The sequence below is a fragment of the Lampetra fluviatilis genome, chromosome 3 (assembly GCF_964198595.1).
Source record: "Lampetra fluviatilis chromosome 3, kcLamFluv1.1, whole genome shotgun sequence".
Lineage (NCBI taxonomy): Eukaryota > Metazoa > Chordata > Hyperoartia > Petromyzontiformes > Petromyzontidae > Lampetra > Lampetra fluviatilis.
The window spans coordinates 29,433,297-29,453,480 of NC_136277.1; positions in this window are offsets into that span (position 1 = coordinate 29,433,297).

The following is a 20,184-nucleotide window of genomic DNA, read 5'->3' on the forward strand; positions in this document are numbered from 1 at the left end:
GGCCTGGGGCAAATCACACTGTGGGCCCCCCGACGCCTTCAAACTAAACCGGAAATATAACACCCGACCACCGTGATGTCGAAGCGTGCCCCCCCCCCCCAAAGCGCAGGGCCTGGGGCGATCGCCCCGATTCGCCGTACCCTGGCACGACTCTAATAACATGCTACCATGAGAGATGGTGATGGCCTGGGAAGATCATCATCCAGAAGTGGAATAATTATGGCCAATGATATATTCTGCTTGTGTGTAGGAGTAGCGGCCCATATCGTTTGGATGTTACTTTATTAGGCAATTTGTGAACGAATTTTGTAAATAGTTTGTGCTGACAGGCCGTAATAAATTCAAACTCTCATTCGCTTTTAACATCTAATAATTGATCGGATGCTTTAAACGTGAAGATAACGCACATTACATTTGATGTCACCATAATGCGACCGGAAAATGGAAATTTGCAATATGTATTTTATAAATACAGTAAGCCTTTAAATAATATGATGGGGCGGTAGTTGTAATCTGTGAAAGGTAAACAAACCTGTGGCCATGACAGAACAAACAGCAACCGCCTCGGGTGCCTCTATGTATGACTCTTTATTGCGTGCGCGTGTGTGTTTGTCCCCTAATATTTGCCTCCAATTTCGAGTTGTCTGGGAGGTGACACTTTGCAAAGTTTACAGAGAAATGTATCTAGGCGCCACTGTGGGTGCATGTATGCCTGTTAGTGTGTGTGTGTGTTTGCAGTGGGGAGCGGTAGTGTAGTGGTTAGCGCTACGAACCTGGCGTCCCGAGTTCGATTCCTGCTCACGGCCATCAACACCAGTAACGATTATCTGAACCTGTCCAGGGCCTCCCCTAGGTCGACTCGGCCTCAAATGAGTACCTGGTGTGGTGTGTAAACATTGCCACTTGGCAAACAAAGGCGTTGCGGCCTTCATACGTGCTTGTCGCTCACAGCACTTGCCCCAAAAGTATGTTGAGGCTATAAGGGGGAAGTTGGGGAGCGAAAGTGTAGTGGTTGGTTGGCACGTTGTCCTACGATCCCAGGCAGATCGTGTCCGATTGCCGGTCCTGACAATGCGACTGGTTGACAAAGTTCGGCCGGGCCTGTTTCTGGCCACACTACCGTTGTGTGTCTTTGCGGTCTTTACCAAATGTGCTCGCTCACACACGGCACTTGCCCCCAACGGTCTATGAAGGCCACACGGGGGATCTTTGTCTTTGTGTGCGCACGTACACTCTGAGTCAATGCGTGTTCGTGCGCATCGATTGCGTGAGTGCGTGTGTGTGAACACGAGCGTCACTCTCAATTTGGGGTAAACAAGGAACAACGCTCCAAACTTTACCCCGTGGTGTCGAGCAAAGTGAGAGACCAGCGTCGCACGTGATTCGAATTACACAGTGGCCTGAACTATTTAGGCTTCGAGTGGGAAGCTGTTCGGTTGGTGGGAACACTGTTTGGCTTTTGATTATGAAAGAGACGTGGTGCCTGCTGCAATAAAAGGGGAGGGGAGGGCGTGTGTTTGTGCTCGCGCAAAAAAGAAGCACTCAAAATGTGCACGACATTTTTGCCCCTAGCGCCACTTAAATATAGCGCCGATGGCAGAGTATAGTAATTGTCAGTCACACACTTATAATTTGAAGAATACGTCATGGCTATACGACGGCGAATTAACATTGTACAATAACAATTAACGCAAAAAAACACGTTTTGCTGCGCCGACTTTTTTTGGTGGGGGGGGGGGATAAAACATTCACAACAAGATCTGATGTAGCATCTGGAGCAACCCTTATTTTATTATTCATTTTCGTTATCATTACTATGGACAAAAACACCACAATTGGAACACGTCTCACTGTCACGGCGAACAAAGTCAAATATCAAAGCATGCGTGCATCGCCTTTCATGTGAAAGAAAGATCCAAGCTCCACCCGCGCCGTCCCGGTGAATTAATGTTTACCAATCGGGTGTAGCCGACACGCAAAATCAAACAAATACATATTTGCGACTGCTTGTCAACAGGCACGCAAACTGTCGCGAAACCTTGTCCGTGGGACTACGAACGCGTTTCCTTGTTTGAACTGGAGCCGCCTAGAATGTTCCTGCCTGGCTGCTGTGACTCCCTTTTCCCATGATCGCACCGTGTGGATTTATCACCTCCACGTTAACTAACAAACACCTCCCCTCCCCACCCCACTCCACTCGCTCTCTCTCTCTCTCTCCATTGGGCATGTTCTCAACAGATACCTCCTCCCCCACCCCTTATATTGCATTCATAGATCGTTGAAGGCAAATGGTGTTGGGCAAATGGTGTTGGCGATCACCTATTAAGAATGTGCACTGTGCGCGACTGGAGTTGTTTGGCCGGAAACACGCCCGGCAGATGTTGTTCAACAGTGCCGATGTTTACACACAGTCATTTAAAACGATTTCTTTTTTTTTTACCAGGTAAGGCCCACTGACCTATATAGGTATTTTTCAGAAGCGACCTGGCCGCAAACGATAGCTCATCGAAGTGGCTTATCACGTGGAAATGTATAGCAGCCAAATACTCGAAGCGCATGTTGATTCTAAATGTGGCGTGATAAAACCTGGAGGACCCGGAGAAAAAACCACGCTACCACGGGGAGAACAAGCGAACTCCACATATACAGGTGTCAGGGTCTGGATCGAACTCACGACCTCCTGTGTACCAGGCGAGGTAGTGAACATCTCCTAGCCACCGTGGCGCCCCTATGGTTGAGTTGACCTCGGGGAGCCACATGACACGTTCTGACATCATCCGCCCACTTATGTTGGACATGGCAGGGAATCAAGCTCAGGTAACCCAGTTTGTAGAGCAGTGCTCTAACTACTGTTCCACCGCTCTCCCTATATACACACACACGACTACCCGAGCTTCCAAACCACCATTAATAATGCTTGTCTTTAAACAAAGCGAGCAGCTAGGATATCTGAAGGTGTCACATTACTAAATAAGCCCTGCAAAATAACACCACGAACTGTCTATAGCTCTTATTACTCGGCATCATAAAGATTATGAGCTTGTGAACATTAACTACAGCGCAATAAGTGTTGCAACAACCCCCCACCAAATCCCCCCCCCCTCCCATCACACCTGCCCCTTCTCGGCTCATGACAGCAACTTACTGCACTCCATCCACGATCTCCCCCCCCCTCCCGCCGCTGCCAGCCATCCCCACTTTCAATTCCTGGAAAACTGGACAGCAGCGCGCAACACGCTGCCCACCGACTTTGCACCCCGCGGACTCCACAGAAAGACACCGATTGCTGTTCCTTTGTCTGGCGAAATGTAAACAGCCAGCCGCGTCGGACCCAACAACGAGGGCGTTTGAAAGCTGAGCCCACAAATTGGAGGGGGGCGGGGGGCTCTGGAGTGCGACACGTGCGGTGGTGAGCAGTCACCTGCTCGGGGTTTTCAACACTCGTGCTTCCTCTCCTGGGCCACGTTCACAACTGCTCAGGCCGATTTCGTTAAAGTCTGCGAAGCTGTTAAAAGTTCTCGTTGCGGAGTCTCTGCCGCTGCTGTTGCTGCATGGTCGGGGCTGGGTGTCAGTGTTACTCACGGCTCAGCTGCTGGTGATCCGAGGCGTTTATGAGTGCAGTGTTCCGGCCTTCTCTCCCAGCACAATTGGTTCTTGCAGCGGAGGTTTTCGTGGTTGTGCTGAACAGACAAATCTCGGCGCGTGCTTTCAGCGTGTGCCGCTCGTTGTTCGGCACGATAGCCAAAACGTTTCTCCGGGCACGTGGAGCGAAACGTCGGACAACACGCGGCACGACCCGAAAACACATCAGAGAGATGCAATTAATGCGGCGTACACCTCCCACGCAGCAGCCCAACGTGTCTGGTTTCAAGCAGCTGGCATGAACAGGCAGGGCCAGAACGCACGTCCAGACAGACGAGCGAATGGAGTGGACGAACAGGTTTTCCCGTGGAATTCTACCGGGTATCAAAAACGGAATTACGTACGGAGTATACATTAAGTATTGGTTTCCTTTAAGCCATTCGTCCACACCTGGTAAGCGAGTGCGGGTAATGTGGACACATTTGAACCAAACCGATCACACAAAGCTTAAGCATAAGCCTGTAAGAGTAAGGTTTATGGATGACAAATATAGCTATTTTCTAGGCAGATTGACCAAACAAGCAGGCAATGTTGGCACCTGGTAATTAAGTATGTGCTGTTATTGGCTACGGAGCTGTGGCACGGTGGTTATCACGCTGCGCTATTAACGGGGTTACTCGAGTTATATTCCTGGCCACAGCTGATTGATATCTGAACCAGTCTTCGGCCTACAATCAATCCCCTTCAACAACAACACACGCTAACCAGCCTGGCGAGAAATGGTTAAATAACCCGCACGGCCAAAACAGTGTGAGGAGGCTTTCATCCAACAGTGCGTTGACAAAGGCACGTAAAACAATGTGCTATATGGCTAAACACTTTACATACTTGAATTTGCTCCCATGGCCCTCCTATGAGACCGGATAAAAGAATCCGTTAAAAAGCCCTTCGTCTTCTTCACAGCGGTCGATGCACAGTTTGTTTGCGTATTCTTTAATCTCAGTTGCTTTTTTTTCATATCGATGTGTTGTGTTGATTTATTTTTCAACGTGCACGAACTTTGATGAACTGCTTATAAACATCAAAAGGAAAACTAGTAACAAAGGATACATGGGAAATCATTTACATTCACTAGAACGTCAGCGGCTTTGTGGCAGCATTATTCTAGCTCCTGCGGAGGGATGCTCAGCACTTCGCTCTTCTCTACCCCAGCCCAATGTGTGTAAATGCTACTGACCCTATTGCATGTAGGGTGTGTAGACATATTTGGAAACCTGTTAGATCAACATTTTACCCCCACATCTGGGGGGGCGGGGGGGGTGTCCCACTTTCTATAACTTTTTGATTCAGGCCTTCTGATGGGCAAACGGACAAACGGAACACCGGGATTGTATAATAGAAGCTGGCACTTGGGCAACAGTGCTCGCATATTGGATGAGCAATATCCGAGGTGGTGGCTATGCACGAGGCCTGTAATCCAGCACTGTGGCGGCGAGGGTTGGCGGATCACACAAATGTCGTGAAACTCCCTTCCCAGGGGCGTCGAGGTGCCTTATTCTGGCTCGCCAGGAGAAGGCATCCATACGGGGGTAGCTTGTTGCCCTCGCGCGCGCGGGTTTACTTTGGGTGTTCCGATTTCCACCCTTCTTGTAGAATCAGTCGTTGATTGGCTGAAAAAAATCTTAAAATAAAAATAGAAACTCAATGCAGTATCCCACTGAAAAAGTCCTACGACTCAGTGTGGCCCTCCTGTGTAAAGAAGTAGATTATTTCGATGTAAAGGTTTCGTGACTGCAGGGATTCATCTTCTTGGTTCTTTCGGTAAAGTCACGTAGAAGGGAAATAATAAAATAATACAAATAAAACATAATAAAATACAATTGTCACGACGTTTCGGCCACAACGCAAGCAGCCGTCCTCAGGTGAAGAACAGGTCTGTCGGGAAAGACAGCGTCTTTTTTTATCAGCCCCCAGACGTTCACTTATATGACAAATACACCGTAGGTGCATAGTTCTCTGTACGACAGACTGTGTGTATGTAACCTTGTCATAACACCATCTGAGGGTGACAATAAACAAACTCTCACACTTTTGTTGTTGTAAATTATGAGAAACCCATCACACTGAGAAGTGCATGCAGGCTAAAATACTACACAAAGTTAATTTCTTGACAGCAAGCGGCCCCATTGTGACCTTAAAAGTCACATGACATCACCATACGGCATCATGTAGAGAGCTGCCCCGAAATAACGTTTTGTTGTATTACCATTAAAACTATGTCCTGTAAATGATTATTATTATTAAGTTGTTGATGATGAAATATAGGCTTTGAAGAAATTTCGTTGCGAAATTTAAACGAAAAATTGATATAATTGCAGTTAACGCGGCCTTTATCAGAAGGCAGGCGATTTATTTACATCATTGCGAATGATTTACACATTCTACTGCCCAATTTCATTCACGTTCAATACGAAATGGCAAGAGTGTGACCGCATAAAGGCGGCGGAAAACAGGGGGGGTTAAAATACATAGTTGCAAGAGCCCGCGCTGTGCAGAAATGTCCTTTGGCTTGGCAGTGACAGTGACGTGGTGCTGTTGAGTGGCACGGCCGTTTGGCCCCAGTGACACATGGTATCGGTAAACGATCATTAAGCAGCGAGAGTTAAAAGAGCCCACAATCATCCAAGATATGCAGCAGGCAAAACAAGCAGGCGCCCCCACAGATAGATAACAGCCGTTTTTCACATGGTATGTGGTCACCTTTGATTCTTTATTACCAAGGCACAAAGTGTACTCTGAGTACACAAGCACGCACGCACATCTACAAAAATCCCCCGTGTAGCCTTAACAGACTGTTGGGGCAAGAGCTCTTAGCGAGCACCTATAATGGCCGACACAACACACGAAGGGGTGGGTGGCAAACACCACGCCCGGCCGCCTTCGTCTCCCTAGTGGAGATGTTTGCACATCGCACCAGGTACTCATTTGAGGCTGAGTCGACCTAGGTAAGGTCCAGGACCGGTTCAGATAATCGCCACTGGAGTTGGCCGTGAGTGGGATTCGAACTCGGGTCGCTGGGTTCGTAGCGCAGCACGCTCGCCATGACACTACTGCTCCTCACACACACGAAGACGTACACATGAACATTTCTTGTATTTAACCATGTATTATAACGAATATATAATATTAACAAGGCAGAGGCTGTCTGGAGAACCTTCTCCCAAATGTTCTTAATGACTTCCAGAGGTGGCTGTTTGGGTGCTGGACATTTGACAGCATTCGAGGAATCTTAAATATTCCTTGGTTAAGCTGAAGCATCTCATGGTGAACCACAGCTTTTAAGTAAACCAGTATTTTGCATTCCTTATTTGCCAGATGTATCCCAATTGTGGTATCAGCGTTGTAATGAAAAAAATATTAATTCGGAACACTCTCAGGTCAGTGAGTTTGGGAATGAGATATTGCAGAACGATAGTTCCGATATCTGTTCTGATGACTTCTTATCGATATTAAGGGATAATACTTGTCCACGTGCACCGCTACAAAAAGTAATGTTTGCCACGTGACAACCACATCTGATGCAGTATTTTAAATTCTCAGGGCTGTATTTAAAAGTTCAGGGTGCCAGGTGGCGAGATGTTACCTACCTCGCCTGGGATATAGGTTCAAACCCAACCCTGACGCCTGTATATTTGAAGTTTGCGGTGTCTCTCTCCCCATGGTCGTGTGGATTTTCTCCGGGTCCTCCGGGTTTTCCCTCCACATTTCGAGAAATGCGTTCTTGAGCATTTGCCTGCCATACATTTCCACATGATAAGCCACTTTATTGGTCTATCATTTGTGACCAGATCGCTTTTGAAAAAGAGTTATATATCTCAGAGGTAGAATTAAAAAAATAATCCTGTAGTTTATAGTTTTAACATGATGGGACATCGGTCATCGATGTTAGACCATCAATTCACGACACTTTTGAACCGATGTAATCATGGGTGGCTGCCCGGAATCAATTCTAGGATCTTAGCGCGATGACATTTGAGCTTCCTGGCCACTTCCTGTAAAGGTTTTTTTATATTAAAAAAATATAAATAATTATTTACGTAGGCCCTATTAATTATCTCGTGTTTAACACACACTGCCATCGTGGGAACTTTTGTTTACTTTCTAGTTATCCCTTCCCTCTTTGTAAAACAGTTCATAGGCATATCTTTGAAATTAATATTTTAAAAAGCTAGTCGTGCGAGAATGTTTTGTTTTTCATGAAGGGCAACTTAAAATTATTTGTCGCAGTTCAGTGCCACAATCACATCAGTAAGCCGTAGCAAGATGCAAATACACGCGTGCAGAATCACGGCTAAACATTGCCAAGCAAGGTTCGTGTGCAACACAGAGTCGTTTATAACCTGTTCGGGGCTGTTCACACGAATGCAAAAGTCCACTTTACAAAGCGAGTTCATTCAACAAGCAGCTGTTATCAAGTTTGTTATTTTAATGCATGTTTTTAAACTGTCGTGACGTTAGCAGCACCGACATTTGATTGCCACCCTCGACAATAAAGCTGAACGCAGGCGACGGCAGTGGGCAATTACAGCACGGAGTAAAACAGCGGTCAACGATGCACTTTATCTCCGCTGTCCACCTTGACCCGGGCAGATAGTAATAAAGCGAACTGCTGCCACCTTGTAAAAAGTGGCGGCCATTCTGAAGGGGCAGCAATCAGTGCTGATGGCGGGCTAAACCAGCAACACCTTGGAATAACCGGCCGTAAAGATTATTGTTAACCCCTGTGGGCATTTGAAGCCGCCCATTTAAAAGGGCGCATGAATAACTCAACTATCGAGAGGGGGGAGGGGGGAGGTTGCAAACAACAGCAGCTTCATCGCTTGAGTAAACAGCGGCTCGGGGACAGGCGTCGTCGTCAATGGCGAGAGGAAGGGATGGGAAAGGAGAAACACGCGATCTCCCCGCACCATTAACCGTGTTATTATTTTACAAGGGGGCCGGGCATTGCATTCGTGGCTCAGCCAAATAGCCACGTGACCTGTACCGCATGTACCTTGTGGTACGTGACGAACTTTAACATCATGGGACTTCAACGAGACAAATTCATCATAAAATAATGATAACCACGCATCTCTTTCGTTAGTCCACTCGTGGACGATGCACGCCTCGTGGGTGTTGTTTGACCGGACTTCAACACGCTGGTCACCATCGTGCGTTTGGTTGGTGAAGGGGAAATGGACAGGGCTGCCCGGAACTGGTCCAGATTATTATCGTTCGTCACCGCTGTTCGCAGCCGCGGCCTGGAATCCAACTCGGGTTGTTGTGTGGCCACGTTTCTCACCGCACCGACCGCTCGGCCACCCCAGAGGCAATTTAACATCGTGCGCGTGTTCGACATTGGTGGCCTACGTAGAACGCACGATGGCATCCACGCGCTCGGTGGCTCGCACGCGCCGTTTCGGCACGAATCAGAGGTCGCAATCGGGTACCCGATACCCGTACCCTACCCGATACCCGGCTACCCGTACCCGGCCGGGTACGGGTACCGGTTTGCGACCCTGGTGCGGCCGGGTACGGGTACGGGTAGGCCGTGAGTCACTGGTGAGTAACCGTTTGTCACTCATTTCGGGTAGGGTGCGGGTACGGGTAGGGAACGAGTACCCGGGTAGTACCCATTTGTGACCCTGGTGCGGCCGGGTACGGGTACGGGTAAGGAATCAAAACCCGTTTGCGACCTCTGGCACGAATGCTCTCCTGTGCCGCGGAGGAAAACGCGACGCGCCGTGTCAAAGAAAAACAACGTTCGCTGAACGGGGCCTTTTGTTGTTGTTGTTGTTCTTGTTTTGAAAACGTGTCAAGTATTCGGTGTGAGCTAACGGCTTGGCCTGCTGGCCGGCTGTGATGCGCGGAGACGCGTGGGGATAACAATTATCGAAGGGTGTGAATGTAATCAATCTCTAGGTTCCGTGTATTGCCTCAGCGTCTGCGCCTCAAGCTGCAGCTCCAATTTGAATTTATATAGCGTCTAAATGAAACCGCATCTCAAGACGTTTTACAAAATTGGTGGGGTGTACGGGGGGGGGGGTCATTATGGGTAAGAAGGTGGTGGCGGTGGGGGGGATGGTGGCGGTGGCTGTGCAGGGAAATGGGGAGAGAGAAACTCCGCGGGGCAGCTCAATGGGCCTTCGAAGCAGTCGTTTGTCGTGAACCGGGAAGCAGCGATTGTCGTGGGGAGGCCCCATCCAGTGGCGTCCTGGTGTTTTACAGCCGTCACGGGGCACGCCTGGTGAGCCGTCAATGGTCTAAATCTGCGGCACGCCGATGGGACCCGAGCAGTATTGAGACGAGAGCGCAAACCGCAGATTGCATCTCTCATAGCACACGGATCGTTGTGGGTAGGAGAGGGCAACGCATAGAAAAACACGAATTATTGTACCGTACCTCTATGCTCCCCACGTCTGTGCTCCCTGCCTTCATCAACCAGCACTGAACAGCGTGTTCAAGTATGGCCAAATAACTCCAAATAACTCCCTGTGAATCCGTACGCTGTGCGAGGAAGCCCTTTAATCAGCTGTCAAATTCATCCACGCCAATGGACAATTACGAATGTGTGACGCTGCGACTCCAGTCACCGATCTCAAACTAGGCACCACAGAGTAACACCACTGCCCGCTTCGGTAATTCACTGCCAGGTGTTTTTCACATCGGCACCAGGCTCAATGGCCAACCTCGGCACGAACATATAAGCTCCGCTTGATCTATTGCCCACCCAACGTATGTACGTTGAACTTCTTTCGCATCGTACGCAGCCAACAAATTAAATACAAACAGCAGTTTCTAAAAGATATGACTTTTCAATCTAGATTTAAAAGTGCATAGCTCCCAGTGGCTTCCTCGGACACAAGAAGATTCCCTGATATCCAACAACACTGTCACCACCCCGCACTCTCTCCCCCACAATCCCACACCTCTGACCTTCCCGCCCCGTGCTCCCTTTTCACACACACCGCAAAGTTTCCACAACTCGCCCTCCCCTCTGCATTAAGGAGATGCTCTTGAAACACGTTTGACTTCATAATGAACGTCAACTGTTAAATATTTAAGAGTCACGGTTTTATAATTGTATGCTAAAAAGGGGTGATTATGATCGTACAATGGGATGTGTGTGTGTGTGTGTTGCTGTAAAAGCGTTAGGAGTGCACTCTGGTGGCTGTGTCTCAATTCCCCCCCCCCCCCCGGGTTCTGTCTTCATGCAGCAGCTTTCAGGAGGCTGTTTTTGAGCGATTGAACCTCAAACGTGGTGCTAATTATGACTAATTCCTGTTTTCCCTGCATCCATTTGAATTCTTAAAATATTCAGATCCCTGGAGTGTTTGGTAAAAGCTGCATGCTCGAGGCTAATTATGTTGTCATAGTGTCAGGAATAATACAAAACCCACCTGTTCTTTGATCACGGGGTTGACATTTCGTACACCGTATTCTGTTTCCTACTGCTTTCTTGTCGTCCCTTTTGTCAAAGTGCAAGTGATATACAGTAATAATAAACCCCTTACACGACATCACCCACGCTCATTGAGCACGGGAAAGCACGTGACAAGCGAAAGGCACTGACAGAGATAACTTCATCATCGTCAGTCACGATGAAGGCCTCCACAAGCCATCACCATCTCTCACGATCCTGTGATGCAATGTTCCACCTAGCACAGTCGCAACAGCTGATTTCATCGTTCCATCTTCTCGGTTAATGCCCTCTTGGATACGGTCCATTCCTTGCCGTGCCGGATTAAGCTAGTGCGGGGCCTGTAGCATATGTTATAAAGGGGCCCTAAATTAAAAAAAACTGAAGTTTTTAAAACATAATTTTTTTATTTACATAGTAAAGTCATTTTAGTTTTTCATTTGCTATACAGTCAGATAATACGACAAATCGCTAACCTTAAACACACAGTCGTTTATAAAAGTTGAAGGCACTATTGTACTATAGTAATAGAGCAAGTGCAGAATCACTGAACCGGAATTGATAGCTTGAAAGAATTGAGCGCGGGGCACTTGAAAGTGCAGGGCCCGTAGCATATGTAGCTACTTGTGCTACTAGGATTCCTCGGCTGCCAATCCATCGTTATTCTTGACCATCAACGACCATCAACGACCATCAACGACCATCAACGGCCATCGCTTCCAGCGACGTGTCTCACAAAGAAATATAACCTATACTCATTGCAATTCAACTGTCGGGCCTTCACCAAGACTGAAGGAACAGGGAAAATAATACTTGCTATGCAATTTCAAATCGGACATTGTTTTCACATTCATAAAGTTTCTGCATTCCAAGTGGCAATATTGCTCTTGAGTCTGATGTGTTGTTGCCAGCACTGCCCCTACAACTGTTGATTGGATGCAGGCTAAAGTTTGTCAGCTTACTGTGCCGAGATGCTTCCTCAATGTACCACTGATGGGCCATGTCATCATCACCATTGTCACCGCACCATTGCCACTGCTGCATTTTAGCCAGAACTGTCCGGGTCAATGACCTAAAACATACTTCCACGTTATGTACAGCACATCCAGTGTACCTCTCACTGTCATGTGCCATCTACTCCAGTCTACCAGCGACCTGGAAAATATTGTGTGAGAAACTAAGCCCTGATCACATCTCATTCCCCGAAGACCAGCCACAAGCTTGTTCAATCTGTTCTCATGCTGTCATTTCAGTTACGTACCATACATACTGTGATTGATCTGCTGCATGTAGCCTAGATTCACTTGTCATGTAAATTATTTTACCTATGGGTTTTTTTTTGCCAGTATCCGAAATAATGAAAAAAATTCTAGGGTTTGCCCTTTCTGGCAATAAAACAGGTGTTAAGGTGGTCAAACATCAAACAGATATCTTTTACAAGGTGAACAGATACTGGCAAAAATATCCTATAGATACGACTGCTCGACCCCTGCTATCTGTTCTGATACTTGCATCGTCTTTGTACCGTTCGCCTCTTCGTGTTCTTTGGTCTGACACTGGTGGTGAGACACGGCCATAAAGAAGGCTGTCTCTGGTGTTGGCCAATCAGTTTCAAAAACATTGCTTTTATTATAATCAGAGCATGTTTGCTTGCATGTTTTGGCACAATTATGTGTGGTTAATGCAGACTTAATTACCAAGAAGGGGAAAACCCTATGCAAATAATTTTATTTGCATTGCACGTGAAAAGTATGGAATTTTACCCTTGCGGTTTTGTTGAAATTTGCAATCTCTAGCTATTTTAGAGAGAGGAAAATAAGTTATATTTAGCACTTGGGTAGAGCTCTGATACAGAGTGATTACCACATTAAACTATGAACCCGAACATCTCAGTTAAATTCCTGGTCACAGTTGACATCCATGGTGATCAGTATCTGTAGTGGTCCTGGCCACAACTCCCTTTCCTTCGCAAACCCACACTGACCTGCGCAGTGAAGAATGGTTAAACAACCCCTATGAGCTACACAGCGTGGGCAGACTTTCATCCAGCAGTGGATGTACATTTTTAATATACAAAGGGTTTGTACATTATACACGTACACATTTATAAAGTGGAATGTGCTTGATTGCATTTTCTCTTTTGGTATCTAAATATGAGTATGCAGGCGTTCTTTGAGTTGGATAAAAAAAAACGATCTGTGCTCAGATATACAGGGTAATACATTTAAAGATACTCCCACTGCTCTAAAACGACCCTATTAACTTTCTTCTCAAAAGGTGCTTGGCAATTGTAAAAGGCTCAATATCTTGCAGGACAAAGTGTTTTCAAAAACATGTAATAAGTGCATTGAGACTGGTGGTGGGAGACACGGAGAGACGCTGAAATCTCGAATTACTCCCTGCTATGAGCGTTTCCCTTCTTTACTCCTATTTACGTATTTTTACTTCTCCACTTTTAGTGGTGTATATATATATAAAATCGCAAATCTGTCTGTCTGTCCGTCTGTCTGTCTGTGTGTGTGTCTGTCTGTGTGTGTGTCTGTCTGTGTGTCGCCGGACCATACGCAGTTTCATTGGACGGCGGTTGCCCCTGGCAACGGGTAGCGACGCATTCGCTGCGGGGTGGACGCCATTTTTAATTTCCGTTAAAAATATGTGCACGCATTAACACGCGACTCTGAGGTAAATTCATCAAAGTTTCACGTCCTCTTCACTCCCCCCCCCCACCACAATGTGTGCAATTACTATTATAGGGTCGGTAGATAATAAAATTATAGCGATTAGACAGTATTATTGTAGCGCGGGGGGGGGGGGTAACGGCCCCTGTACCCAGCCTCAGCCGGGTGGGCAATTTAGGCGAGGCCGGAGGCTCTGCACGGTACTAGGCCTCGACACCCCACCACACTATAGGCCGTACATATTACTGCACAGCGGCCCAGGAGATCGTGGCTGGGGGGGGGGGGGGCAGGGGTAGCAGCCCATCTGTGTATATATGTAAGGTTATTAAGAAATATATTTTTCACCCGGGCAACGCCGGGTACTTATGCTAGTGTATCTATAAACGGATCAACACCGCGTAACCGTGTGGTCTCTCCAGTAATTTCCAGGGAGGGAAACTGAGATGAGCACTCGGACTGAAGTGAGAGCTAATTCTACTTACCCTGTTATCGTGTAGCACACATCATGCCGACAAACAAAAAACAAAGACAAAGATCCCCCGTATAGCTTTGCCATAATGTTGGGGCAAGTGCTGTTTACGAGCACCCATGAAGTCCGGCCAGCACGGCACACGAGGGCTTGGGTGATCAGCACCACGCCTGGCCGCCTTTGTCTCCCTCGTGGCGATGTTTACACATCGCACCGGGTTCTCATTTGATGATGAGTCGACCTAGGGGAGTCCCAGGACCGGTTCAGATAATCGTCACTGGTGTTGGCCGTGAGCGGGGGAATCGAACTCGGGTCGTGGGGTTCGTAGCGCAGCGCGCTCGCCGCTACACTACTGCTCCCCACATAGGGAAATTTAATAAAATGTTTACTTGCAACAAGGCTGTGTGTGTATAGGTACTCTGTATACCAAGAGTTTATTCACTAAGTACTCCCTGCCACCCCCATCTCTCGAGATTAGATGACATGTCACGATTCAAGGCCACAATCCAATGAAAGATTTACCATTATACATTTTCATATTGTGGTGAATGGTAACGTCTGAATGGCTGCAGTGGTGACATGAAGTGCTTATAACACACCCATATAACGTTGATTCTGATACGAAGCAACGTACTTATGACGATCTGAAGAATAATTAGCGTTCGATAAAGCAGTGCATCGTACCACCCGCACTCTATAATATGCTGTACAATCGTCAGACGTTTGCGATTCCCACTGAGAGCTGGCAGCCAAGGAAAGGAGCGCATTCGAGAGGAAGCCACTCCGCCAAGGAGATGGAGCGACGAAAGCAACTCGTGTGCTGGTGTTCGGTGGATTATTCCATTCCAGGATAGTGGGAGATAGTGGCAGCTTTGGGAGGACATCATCCAGCAGTCGATCAACCATGATGGCGATGATGAATGTGTGTAATAAGTTACAATCTTAGTGGGCTACAAGCAGTTCGTGACGTCGCGGCACAAGATCCGGCTGTAAATAGAGCAATAGGGCACAAGGTCTTCGTGACCAGAGATGCCCCTTGGATGGTGAGGTCCATTATCATTGGTTATGCAACCGTTTGTCAATCCACTGCTGGATGAAAACCTCTCAGGGCGGTCTCAGCCATGGGGGTTATTTTTTTTTATCAGACCTCACAACCCTTGGTTTTTTCGAGTTGGTAAAGGGAGCAGGGGCTCAGGACCGATTCAGATATCACTCACCATTGATCTCAACCGTGACCGGGAATTGAACTTATCAGGTAAAGTGCATAGTGCAGTGTGCTAACCACTACGCCGCTGCTTCCTCCACTCAATACCATTATTACCATAATGAATGTCTTTATCTAACCAATTCCAACTTGGGAGTAGATTTCGCGAGTTGGGTTTTTGTTGTTTTTGCTGTTGCCGATTTGGGTAACTTGTGTAAACGCACCCATTACTTTCGTGGATCTATAGGGTGATAGAGAAAGGGTCATTGTGGTGGTTAAGATCACAGTGTTAATCAGGGTCGATGCGATATCTTGTTTTATGGAAGCGGGTGTGAACAATTTAACTTGTGTTTCACGTGTGCCTGTTCTTCGGGGGGGAAAAAAGGCCCCATTTAACAAAGAGCATGACAACACATGAACAAATGGCTGAGCAATTCATCGTGATCATAACAAGAAGAAAAAGAAGAAGAAAAAAAAGTCTCGCAGTAAACATCACGAAAATTAAACGCTCAATAAAGTGAAGCGGAATGTGCACATTGTTTTTTTGGAAATCATTCACCTGAACGACCGAAAAGCGCAAATGCTGTAAAATTAAGCACAGAGTCAAGGTGCGCATGAAAGCAAACAAAACGACAGTAAAAAAAGAAAAAGCCAGGCAGATCACTGGACTTTGGCAATCTTTGTGGTTCGTTTGCGCTGTGCAAACACAGTAAAAACGCAAACTAAATAAAACAAAAGAACACGGCATAAAACCCAACGGCTCCTTCCATCTTCCACGTCGCCGTTACCCCTTATCCCCCAGAACGCCCAATTCTCTGTACGCGACGGGTAAAGGTGCAGCCCTGCAATTGCGCACTCACGACCACTGCCAGCGTGTCATTGCTCGCTCACGCCACCAGTCACCGCAGCGGGAATTCGGGCCTTTCTCTCCCACGTCGACCTGTCCATCGACTAACTGCAGTGGGTGAACAGAGGTGGCGGCGGGAGGGAAGGAGTTGAGGGGGGAGGGGAATTGAATAAACTTGCTTTATTGTTTCCACCTGCTGTATTGTTTCTCGCACATCCGATTAGCACGATTGACTACGCACGGTGCGAAAGAAGCTCAATATACATACGAACAACTGCCGCGCCGGAAGATCAAATTTAAGTGATTGACCTCTGGATGGAAAGTCCAGTGTGCTAACCATTACACCACGGCAGGATCCCCCCCCCCATGATGCCATCCGCTCACTGTAAAACGGGCTGTATAGTTGTGAGGTTTTTTGGTTTTATATGTTACGAGCCGTATAGGTGAGTCATCCACGTCCCTGTTTACAAGAAAGTGGATACAGCTCTCTGAACACCGATGAGAAGCTTCTTCAAACCGGCGGGTGTCAGCATTTCAGGCGGCGTTTGGCTTCGGTTCAGGCAATAAAAAAAACGACTCGAAAGTGCCAAGCATCGGCCAACGTAAACAGATGAATCGCTTACGTTAATCACGGGCGACACACGCATGGAAATCACGAGTATGCGCATAAACTGCGGATGAGAAATCGTGTGAATGCATTTACACTGCAATCTCACTCCACCGTCTCAATGCTGGCTTCAAAACAGAGCTCAGACACGGGTGGTGGCGCCAAGCACAAGCAAAAGGTAGGGCCCCGTGTCGCTCAAGGGGGGCGATAGTCATGAAAAAATATGGATGCTGCAAAAATCGACCCAAATTCAGATCATAAAAAAAATGTCATCCGTAATTCTAATAACATCGGCAGCCGAAGCTGTCCAGGACTGAGCCGTGGAAAACATTGAATTCTGAATAACACTTAAAAAATTAATGTGCTTGTTATTAATCCCTTGGCTTAATGATTTCACACACCTGTGACGTTACGTAGCCGGTAAATAATATACCGCATCTGAAAATGTATTCTGCTTCGGGCACACAATCTCCTGAAACCACCATTGTGCAGAGATTCACACGGTTCTGTAACAACGCACGTGAAATCCGGTAGGGCCGGATTGATCTGCGGACCTGGTTGAGTGACGTTTCCACGAAAAGTCAACACACGGCGTTAAATAAACAGCTGATTAAATAGACCCCGAGCGAGCGATGATGAGGCTTCAGAAAGGGGCAACATGTGGCTGGCTTACAGCAGAACCACATCTGCCATCTAGTGTGCGCGGAGGGGAAGGCTGTTCGGGTTTGGAAAGGGGAACTTGATCGAGACAAGTGACAAATCGACTGCGCCCCGAGAAGAAGAGAGTGTACTCATTGTCTACCACCCGCTCTGATATATGGTTTATAAACATGGTCGTGAACATCAAAAGGCAAACACAAAGTGAATTGCACAGCGACGCACGGAGGAGAGATGTAAGTTGGAATTACATATTGATACATACAGAAAGAGGAATGTGAATTAAATAGCATACGCAGGTTGAGGACGTAACTTAACACATTTAAGAAAAAGCAAGTGATCAGGACACGTCGCTGAAAGTGATGAAGGCCGTTGTAGTGGCAGCCAAAAAGGTAGAAAATGCGCCAGAGTAAATGCCCACCAGAGTTGGAGTGATGGAATGATCAGCTCATGTGCACGTAGGTTATTGGTGGACTGTTGAATTTCGGGACCATGAGAGATGGCATAAAGAGCTTTGGTTGGCCTTCATCCAGCAGTGGATTGATCATGGCTGCTAACGCTGAAGGAGGCAGCAAGCAATTCCATTGTCAATCTTGATTTGAAGCTTTCGTGACTGCAGGAATCCATAAATTCCATTGTCAGTTGTGCAAAGGTTGTGCAAAGTCGGGTAAGGCTGTGTTCGGCAAGCCATCTCCCACTGCACGCACGGTGACACTGGAGGTGTCCATGTGTCAGTTTGACAGTGCTGGGATGCAGCCGGTTGGTGTCGCTATCGAGTGTACAGGTGATGCAATTGTGCCGTGGCAACATGGGCTAGGAGGGAGTCCAGACACTGGACTACAAATATTTATAAGAATTCAAATTTATAATGCGCATTCCATCCTATTATCCCAATGCGCAATGCATGAAAAGCAGTAAACAAAAACAGAACCAGGGCAACCGACCAAACTAAAGAGGGAAGGCCACTTTAAAGAGATGGGGTTTCAAAGCACTCAATATATATCTACAGACTCTGATTGCCTGATTTCAAGTGACAATGTGTTCCATAGCTTGGGTGCCATGCTAACAAAAGCCCGATCACCAAAAGAGCGCAACTTAGACCTGGGAGTGCTGAGCAGTTGGATACCAGAATATCTTAAGGACCTTGATTGAATATATACATGTATTAGTTCCTGCAAGTAATGTGGGGTGAGCCCTTTTAAAGTCGTATCGGTTAATTGCAGTATCTTAAAATCCACTCGGAATTTGACCGGAAGCCAATGAAGAGATAAGAGTCACGTAGGTAAAAAATGAAAATTAATAAAAGTAAAATGAAAATAAAATAAAAATCACGTTTCGGAGGCAACACAAGATTCCGTCTTCAGGTGGAACCGTCACAGCACGATAGCAGTATCAAGTGAGAGAAATTCCAAGGAAACAGTATTTGTATATATACTGGTTGAGGGTGGGAGGAGCCAAGGTAGGCCCTGAATATTATTTTGTGAGGTTCGGTGCGGCTGAAGCACGCTGTTAGGAATGAGCCTTTGTTGTGTAGACTGGAAAATAATATTCAGGGCCTACCTTGGTTCCTCCCACCCTCAACCAGTATACAGTATATACAAATACTGTTTCCTTGGAATTTCTCTCACTTGATACAGCTATCGTGCTGTGACGGTTCCACCTGAAGACGGAAGCTTGTGTTGCCTCCGAAACGTCGTGATTTTTATTTTATTTTTTATTTTACTTTTCTTAATTTTAATTTTTTACCTACGTCACTTTACCGAAAAAACCTAAGAATATGAATCATTGCAATCACGAAAGCTTCAAATCTAGAAGAGATAAGAGGATTGGTATAATGTGCTCACGTAATTGTGTGCATGGTGTAAGCACTCGAGCAACTGCATTCTGAACAAGCTGGAGTCTTCCAGTACTTTGCTCGGTATCCCAACCATTAAGGCGTTGCAGTAGTTGAGTCGGGATAACACAAACGCATGGACCAGCCTCTCCAAGTCAGCGGGTTACAGGAAGCAATACATTCTGGCAAGATTTCTGGGGTGTAAAAAGGACATTTTAACCACATTAGATATGTGTGCCTTAAAGGATGACTGGTCAAACTGAACACCAAGGTTTCTGACCTTCCATGTGGGACTGACATCCTGACTATCAATCAACAAACGAGGCGAACCAATGTTAGAAAGATGCAGAGGAGAGCCGATGAATATGGCTTCGGTAGTCGGCATTTAGTCGAAAAAAGTTTTGGAACAACCATGAATTCATTACTGTTAATGATGCAGACAGCGCAGAAGAATGCTGTTGTATAGTCTGGTCATAACCGGATATACATTTGAGCATCATCTGCATCGCAATGGTATGAATAAGCCAATATGTTGGGGCAGAATGCCCAATGGTGCCATATAGATGCTAAAAAATGATGGGTCAAGCCAGTGGCGGCTCCTGCAAAATCTCTCAGGGGGGGCAAATGTCTGGATGATTTATAAGGATAAGGTCCACCCATGCAAAGGATAAATTAACAGCTTAAGCATGTAAAGGCAACTTCACTTCTTTAATATTAATGAAAAATTAAGTGACTCTTACAATACATCTTGTTTGTTTCTATACTCACTATTAATACAATCCACTCAAGTTTATTTTATTAAAGATTCCACTAGGTGGCGACAAATAATATTGTTGGATGCAATGTG